The sequence below is a fragment of the Cricetulus griseus genome (genome assembly GCF_003668045.3).
Source record: "Cricetulus griseus strain 17A/GY chromosome 1 unlocalized genomic scaffold, alternate assembly CriGri-PICRH-1.0 chr1_1, whole genome shotgun sequence".
NCBI classification, from domain to species: domain Eukaryota; kingdom Metazoa; phylum Chordata; class Mammalia; order Rodentia; family Cricetidae; genus Cricetulus; species Cricetulus griseus.
Window position 1 is genome coordinate 105,968,821 of NW_023276807.1, and position 9,392 is coordinate 105,978,212.

Consider the following 9,392-nt stretch of genomic DNA (forward strand, 5'->3'; position numbering starts at 1 on the left):
TATGGCTCCAAAGAAGAGACTCGAAGAACATCTTACACACCCAGGCTGCGGATTGGGGGCGGTGCATGGCACCCACCCCTACTTCTGCTGTGAAGTGCTTTCAGCCCAAGTCCCCACTGTCATCCTTACAAAGCCCAAGGCTGGTGGGAGGGGAACGCCTTGTTCTATGTAGCAGGAAACAATAGAGAAAAATCTTCAGCAATGCAGAACTTCAGATTTGAGGAGGAACTGAAAATTGCCCAATTCAGAAGACTTTTAAACTTCGAACGCCCTTGAGGCTAAGCAGCAGACCACTTAGACCTGTGGAGACATGAGGGCTGGTTCTGATGCTGACAGAAGCCTGTGGACAGTTGAGATGTTACCTTTGACACTCTTTTGAGTTCTTCTTATGGTCTTCATATATGCTGTCAGATATATGTAGATATGGCAGAGACTTTCTCCCACTGCACATTCTTTCTCCACTCTGTTGTTTCTTTGCTGAGCACAAGCTTTTAGAGTTCCTGCGATCCTGTTGTCAGTTCCTGCTATTATTCCCTAGGCATTTGGAGTCCTTTTCACAAAGTCTTTGCCGGTGCCAAGATCTTAAAATATTTTCCCTTTGTTTTCCTGTAACAGCTTCAAAGTTTGAGGTCTTACATCAAAGTCACTGATCCATTTGAAATTGATTTTTGCACGGGGCAAGAGACAGAGATCTAGGTTCATCTTTTCAGTGTGGATATCCAGTTTCCCTGCACTTGCATTGAAGAGTCTGTCTTTTCTTCAGCACATGTTTTTGGCCCCTTGCTCAAAAATCAGGTGGCTCAAAAAAGCTTTATGGGCTTGTTTAGGTCCTGTGTCTGTTGGTGCTTGTTTGAGTTTGTGATGGTGCAATGCTGTTTCTGTTACTGTAGCTCTGTATTATAACTTGAATGTAGATATCATGATACCCTCAACACAGCTCTTTTTTGCTCAGGATTGCTTTGGCCATTCAGACAGAATCTTAGGTGTTTCCATTTGAATTTTAGGATCTTCATTGTTCTATTTGGGTACAAAATGACATTGGAATTTTGATGGAGAATATTGACTCTGAGTGTTGATCTGTCTCATAGATGTTTTCACAATATTAACTCTGTTGGTCCATCTGTGAACATGGGAAGTCTTCCCATCTTCTAGGGGCTTCTGCAATTTTCCTAAAATTTTAATTGTAAAGATCACACAGCCCCTTGGTTAGATTATTCCTGGGTATGTAATTTTTTGAGAGTATTGTGAGTGGGAGTGTTTTTCTGTTATTTTTCAGCATGTCCAGTGTTACTGTTCCTAATGATTACTGGTTTTTCATGTTGATTTTGTATCTACTTTACTAAGTGTGTTTATAAGGTCTAAGAGTTTTCTGATATAGTCTCTAGGTTGTTAGATTTTATTTAAATAAAAAATGTGTGTGTGTGTGTGTGTGTGTGTGTGTGTGTGTGTGTGTGTGTGTAGGGACACATATATCCCATTCTCACAGATAGTGATAGAGAAACCAGAATTGTTAAACACAGGAGTTTTTCTTCAGTGGAAGGGATGTGCATACCTGTTTTCCATCCAGCACCCTGGGAAGGATGCTGTTTAATAGCCTGGTGATATTTTACTATCTGTAGATCTGTTTTTATAAAACCCATTCTTATAAAAGAGGTCCTGTGTACTTTGCAAAAAGAGTTTGCTATTACAAACCCTTCCTCCCTAGACCCTTATCCTGAGCACTGTTTCTTAGTCAGTAGAATCTGTTCTTATGGAAGAGGTCACAGGTGATTTCCAAGACATGTGCTTTGCAAAGGAATTTTGATGTAGTCCTGCCTTAAGCTTTATTGTGATAACTGTCATGAGAAAACCCTTTTCCAAAGTTGTTCTGTGTTTAAATATGTCAAAAACAAACTGATTGGGGTCAGACGCCAGAAGTTTGAACCAGCCTCTCTAACTAAGTCATGCTGAACTGGTTTCTTTCTTGCTTCTTGTGGTTTGTTTGTTTGCCATCAGTAGAGCTTGCAAGGACCCCCAAAATCAGGCTTGGGGGCCTTTGCCTGTGGAGCCATCTTGTTGCCCCCCTTCCTCCACATCAAGTTTTGAGACACCTGGCTTTGCAAACCCATCAACTAAATGGCTTCACTTTCACTTCTGTCAGTCTTCAGTACTCTTGTTATGAATGAGATTATCGTTTCTCACAGTGAACCGGTAGCATGCCCTTTGTGCCCACTGTTCTTTCTGCCAGGATGCTGTCCCCTAAGCCCATACAGCCATCCTCAAATTTCATGTTTCTGACACACTAGTCACCTCCTGAGGCTTTCCCTGACCACCACATGGCCGTGCCTGTCCTCTAACCTCCATCCTGGATGACACAGACTGTCTCATAGGCTGTTGTCTGTCTGTCTTTCACAAGAATGGCTGCCTATTACAGGGCAGGCATGTTAGGACCATAGGCAGCCTCTGTATCCTGGTTTTCCTCTGCTGCCCAGGTCAACACACTACCCTGGATGTGTTGATGAGTTCTGATTGTCCTGGTCCAGGGGCCTCAGATGAAGCAACAGCATTGGGGTGCCGCTGCTGGCTTTTAGATAGTTGGGTTCCATCCCTTGCTTTATTGGTGACTGGCCCACAGGGACTTAGGGTATCGCTGTATCCTTCCCTGGGCCTTAGTTTCTTCATCTTTGAATGGCTAGGTGGATTTCTTGCTTCATTCTATGCTTCCCTACTGAGGTTCAGGGTCTTTGCCGCAAGGAGACCAAAGTGCTGTTGCCTCTAGAGGACTGGAAACCTTCACACCCAGGAATGGCAGAATCCTAACTGCAGCAAGCCCCAGGTCTCTCAGGGCAGATCACAGGCCAGGAGTGTGTTCTACTTGTGTTCACAAAGATGTAGAGCCATCTTCCATTTCTTTGGAAAGTTCTGGGCACTAGCTAGCACAGAAAGCAGCAGAAAAAAATGACGCCCACAGTCTTGAGCTTCAGCCTGGGAAACAGTCGGGACCCTGGGAACCGTGCACCTCAAATATCTGTACATTGTGCATGGAGACACTCAGCCCAGACAGGAAACAGGTCTTGGTCACAGTGAGAGTAGCACAAGAACCAGGTGTCTAAGGCCTGGGCCTCTGGGCCCAGCGTGTTGGCTTAGCCTGTGTCCTGGGATTTCCGTGGTGGGAACCAGCCTCTTACTCTTATCGACATGCCCATTGCAATGAAACCCATTTTTCGTTGTTATTGTTGCAGTTGGGCATAGGCTCCAACACTTGGGTCTAGGTGGAAAATCATCTGTTTTGAATTTGTTTTTCCTTTCAGTCTGACAAACATTTGTCTAATGCCTAGCTCTGGTGCCCCCCAGTGGCCAGGCTGCAAACAGCAATAGGTGAAACTAAATTTTCTGAGCAGGGGATTCTTAAATTCATTGTTCATTTCTTGCTTAGGGCTTCATATCCTCTGGGAATGTTATTAGGACACAGATGTCATCTCAACAGACCTGGGGGTGGTTGGGACTCTGCATTTATAATAAGCATCCAGTCAAGGTTACATAGGTGCTGGGGCACAGAGCCCAGCAGAACTGGGAGGAAGGCTGCTAAGGATTTACACCATGCCCTCAGGTGCAGGCAGGAGGTACCTCCATCTCTTCACCTCATGTCAGAAGAAGGGTAGAGCTGGGAATTCCCTGGGATATGTGCTGGGGAGAGCTAACTCTAAGATGGGGCTTCCTCACCCACAGCAACACAAAGCAGACTCTTGAGGGAAAAGAATCTGCTGAGGGTACCACAGCCCTGAATTACAGTGAACAGACAGCTTAAGGAGCTTAAGGGACCTGGTTTAAAATAGCACAGGTCACTTGTTTTGAGGTCAAGAGACCATGCTGGTAAGGGAGTGGAGTAGGACACTCTTCCCTTTAAATTTGATTGTTTACAGACTGTGATGGGGCAATATTAAAGATGAGTGACACATGTCTTAGTTAGGGTTTCTATTGCTGTAAAGAGACACCACGACCACTGAAGGGGGCTCCCAAATCTTGGGGGCTCCCTCTAAGACCCAGATTTACACACACACACACACACACACACACACCTGTTTTCACAGGGAGATCCTCTATTAAGCAGGTAAGAAAAGTTTAAAGTGGCTGCTTTCTAACTTGGGGAAGAAAAAGAGCAGCAAATGACCTTGCAGGTGTAATTATTAAGAGGATGAAAAGAGGAGGCCTGTGTTAGAATGGACTAGGAGGTGATGGTAAAGGATAAAGAGGATGAGGGAGAAGGGAAGGGAACCAGGGAAAGGAGGATGGGGTATTTGCCCTGGAGGGACAAAGGACTGTCTCTGGATAGAGAGGAAACAGACATGGTACTTAGAAAAATGGTGGTTTATAAAGGTAAAGGGGAACCCTGCATTAAGATGAGGTATTTAATTTTAATTGGGCAAGTCAATTAAGTAAGCCAAGAGGGACTTTTGATTGCTGGACTTCAATACTTTGATGACTGGACCTTGGTAGTCAGTCCCAGGAGGAGGAAGTGGCCAAATAAGGGAACAGACCTTGGTGGCTAGCTTTAGGAATGTAATCCATTTTTTTTCCAGGACAGAGGGAACTGGGGATAAGGGCAAAGGCCTGCATGAGCATTGTTTGAGTGGGCATTCAACCATGGCAACTCTTAAAAAGGAAAACATTTAATTGGGTCTGGATTACAGTTCAGAGGTTTAGTCCATTATCATCATAGCCAGAAGCATGGTACTATGCAGACACACATGGCGCTGGAAAGATAGTTGAGAGTTTTACGTCCAGATTCCCTGGCACCAGGGAGAGAGTGCCACACTGGGTCTGGCTTGAGCATCTGAGACCTCAAAGCCCTCCCCCAAGTGATGCACCTCTTCCAACAAAACCACATCTACACCAACAAGGCCACACCTTCTCATAATGCCTCTCCCTATAGGCCTATGGGGGGCATTTTCATTCAAACCAACACACAGCATAAGCATGTAAACTGTGTCCTAGTTTGCTTCCTGTTGCTGTCATAAACACCATGACCAAAAGCACTTCTGGAAGGAAAGGGTTTAGTTCATCTTAACACTTGCAGGTCACAGCCCATCATTGAGGGTCAGGACAGGATCTCAAGAAGGAACCTGGAGGCAGGAACTGAAGCAAAGTATGTGAAGAAATGCTGCTTACTGGCTTGCTCCCCTTGGCTTTTTAACACAGGCCAGGACTGCCTGCCCAGGGTGACATCACCCGCAGTGGGCTAGGCTTTCTGTATCAATCATTAATTATGAAAGTGTCCTATGGAGGTATTTTCTGAATTGAGGTTCTGTCTTCCCAGAATACTCTAGCTTGTGTCAAGTTGACAAAAAAAAAATAGCCAGCACAAACTGAAAGAACAACACTCTGAGAAATCATAGTTTATGTACCAAGTGGCTTTTTTTCCTTTTCTGTTTTCATCTGTGTTTGGGTGCATATGTGTGTACATATATGTTAAGAACCAGGCTTGATGTTGGGAGTCATCCCTATTGCTCTTCCAAGTCTTATTCATTTTATTCATTGAGGTAGGGACTCTCAGTCAAACCTAGAGCTCTCTGATATGGCTAATCTTGCTAGCCAGCTTGCTTTGGGAATCTCCTGTGTCTACTTTCCAAAACTGGAATTACAAACTGGCTGCTACACCCACCAGCATTTTTGTGGGTTCTGAGGATCCCAGCTCTGATTCTCCGGCATGTGTGGCAAGCATGTAATCTCTGCACCATCACCCAGTCCTGACATTTTGTCCATGTGACACCCCGAGTGTCACGTTTTTTGCTGATCACTGTTCAGCAAGTTCACTTATGAGCATGATAGATGATCTTATCAACCTGTTGGGATCTGTAACCACCGGAGAGACACACTTCTGCACATATCAGTGTGGCTGTTCTAAGAGAAGATCCGACTAAGTAGGGGACACACCTTCTAAGATACAAAGAGATCCAAGGAAAAAGCAAAGTGATGTGAGACCACCTGCCTGGCTTCCTCTTCTTGCTACTGGGTCTGTCCTGCCAGTGTCACGGCAGCTGCCATGCCCTGCTGATGTCAGACCTTTACCTTCACATATGCACAGAGCATCAGTTGCTCTCCCGGAGTCTTCCAGGTGTCAGTGCCAGTGTGAGACTACTGAGGGATGCAGCAGTTACTGTAGATAGCTGTGGGTCCATTGCTCAGCCTTTATTATGGAAGTCTATCCAATGCATCTCCTTTTATATCCACACATTCGATCTATCCTGCTCTTCTGGAGAACCTGAAAAATGCGGAGATGTGCAGTGTTGACATTGTAAACTTGATGGGCTATTCAGTCACCTCAGAGGCAAACATATGGGCATTCCCTGAAGAAGTTCCTAGTTTGGGCTTAATTGTGAAGGTAGGACCCACCCCAAATATGGATGGCATCATCCCATGTGCTGCAACCATGGACTGAAAGGGAAAGTGAATGGGGCACCAGCATTCTTCTTTCTCTGCTTCCTGACATCAACATCAGACCGACACATCCATGTGCATATGTGTGCACATACACCTACAGACATGCAAAACATGTATACATTCAACACACACACACACACACACACACACACACACACACACACACACACACACACACACACACACGTAATTTTAAATCTAGGTTCCACAGGAACCTTCCACGTGGTTTGTCTTTCTGAATCTGGCTTGTTCCACTTAACATAATAATTTCCAGTCCCATCCATTTTATGCAAATGCTATGGTTTCATTTGCATGAATTTCCACTGGGCACATGAACCTTGTGTTCTTTAGCCTCTCTCTCTGTTGGTCATCTAGATGACTTCCATTTCCTGGCTATCATGAGAAGCGCAGCAATAACCATTGGATCTCTGTGGTGGGATCCAGCATCTTGCATGTAGATTCCTTCAAGGGTCTAGCAGGGTCATGTGATATCTCCGTGTTCAGCTTTTAGAGAAACTTTATGTTGATTTCCTTGTTTGCTTTGTTCTGACTCTATGCATATTTCCAAACCTCTGTCAATTTCACTGTCTGCACCTTCAGTTCTGGTCTTGGCTTTGGCTTGAGTCCACACATAGTCGCCTCTGGGCCAGGCTTCCAGAACGGAGAGCCAGTGGTCATCCATATTCTCAGGATGCTCTGAGCATTAACCAAACAGGAATCTTTCCATCTCCTGGGATCCTCACAGTTGCCATCACTATCACCAGCAAAAACCCTGACTTGGTTCCCAGCCCCAGCCAGCTGCTCTAGATTCCATGTTTTCCCAGGTGTGTGTGTGTGTGTGTGTGTGTGTGTGTGTGTGTGTGTGTGTATGTATGTGTATGCGCGTGCGCGCTTCACTGTCACAAATTCAAAGACAAAGGAAAAAAAGTTTCAAGATGGTGACAGTAGAGTATCTGACCCAGGTCTGGTCCTTGTAAGAATGGCTCCTGTGTCCTGAGAGGCTGCCCCACCTGTCTTGGCTGTGGTATACCATCTTCAGTCCCTGACTCTACTGGCATCTGGTATCACACAGATCTGCAGCAGGTGGAGCTCCATGACCCTCTCAGGTTGCTGGTCTGCTGGAATAGAGAGAGACCAGCACTCTGGGGATTTCTAATGGCTTGGCTCCAAATGAGGTAACCAGACCAGGGGCTTCAGGGAGAGATTCCTGAATTAAAATTTAAAAGCAATTTTAATTTTTTACATATTATTTTGAAAAGGTCTCTGGCCCAAGCTGGCCTTCAACTTATCATGTAGTGCAGGGTGACCTTGAATTTCTGATCCTCCTGCCTCCACTGTTCAGATGTTGGGATTTCAGGTGTGCACCACCACATCTGGTTTATGCAGTGGTGCATATCAAACCCAGGGCTTTATGCATGTTAGGTGAGCACTCATCCAGCTGAGCTGCCAGTCCTGAGCTCCTGCCTGAAGCTGTGAGCTCATGGCCAGGGGAGAAGTTCTGCAATCAATTTAATAAGTGGGGCCCAGCTGTTTAAAACATGAGATTGAAATTTAAAAAAAGACAAGTTGTCTGAGTCACGCCTGAGTAGGGCTAACCCTATCTTACAGGGTTCAGTCATGATTGGTCTGTGTCCAGGATCACCTGAGATGTGTGTTTCTTACTGGACCATGGTATGGGAAGTCTGAGTCACAGGATGTCCCAGCTCACCTCACTAGGGAATATAACGATCACCACTGAAGTGGGGTCTGCATTGCCTGGGAGTTTCCCACCCACACAGAGCACCCCCTTGTCCACCATCACTCTGGTCCTATTCTGTGCCTGTCGCCCTGTCATTTGGTTCCCTGAGGAAACTTTAGGTGCATGCAGAGAAAGCATGGCCCTCCAAGGCCTGTCCCTCAGGAATCTGACCAGGAAGGTATCTGGTGGCTGACCAGTTGGGATTACATGTCAGGGCAGAGGTATGGACTGCAGTCTACATCCCTGTCACCCCTTCTTTGCCCCAGATCTCCCCAATTTTATCTGGCAATCCTCCCTAATCTTATCTGGCAGTCCTGACTTGACATAGCCCCAATTCAACCCAAAACAGGACAAGCATGGGGTCCTGGGTATGCTAGCTTCCTAGGTGGAATCTGTGGATATGAAAGGCTTGCTATTCAGACAAGACACTTAAACCCTTGTGACCGAGCCTCTACCAAAGCAATACACTGAACATCATTGCTTTGGTAGAGGTTCAGTCACGAGGATCCCAGGAGATAGTTAGCATTGGATACTTGGGCCATGCTAGTCTTCTCTGTATCATTCCAATTTTAGTATATGTGCTGCTGAAGCGAGCACAAGCACTAGATACTTGGTATTGATGGTGCTGACATGCTAACTGCCCTGGCTTTCTCACACATGGGGCTGTCACATACAGGGCACACACATGTAGAGATAGCACTTTGCTCCAGAAACATGGTCAATTACTCCATGTCAATAAAAAGAAGTCAATGGACATATGCTCCCTGGAAGATAACCCTGATCATGTTCTCAGCACTGAAAGCATCTGGTAAGATTTTGTCTTGAAATACACATGAAGAACAGGGTTGTATGATGGCCGCTGGTACAAGGCCTCCACCCATAGGAGAACAACTATCATTTGCAGGTGGTGCCCCCTGAGGATCACTTAAGGGAAGGAAATACTCACCTGGCTTGTTCATGCAGCCTATGAGGAAAGGCAAGGACTCAGAAGGGCTTCCCAGGTGTACAGACAGGTTCCAAGCCCACCCAACAGGCCAAATCTGTTTCCCCTCCCTATCATATGCATGAAGCCTCAGGCCTAATGTCCCAGGTTCCTCTCTGTTCCTGACAGAAAAGTGAGAGGACAAATAAAAGTTGTGGCTGGTTATGTGGCCATCCCTGGGCTATAGGACTCCAGGAAATATGCTTTCAAATACAGACTTGTATCAACCCTGGAAATAAGGAGAAAGCCATG

At 45.7% G+C, this 9,392-nt stretch overlaps 1 pseudogene; it reads right to left on the reverse strand.

Annotated features, from left to right (window-relative positions):
* Positions 1 to 8,693: 8,693 nt before the first annotated feature.
* On the reverse strand, positions 8,694 to 8,755 carry LOC113830903 (annotated as a pseudogene).
* Between the last annotated feature and the right edge of the window lie 637 nt (positions 8,756 to 9,392).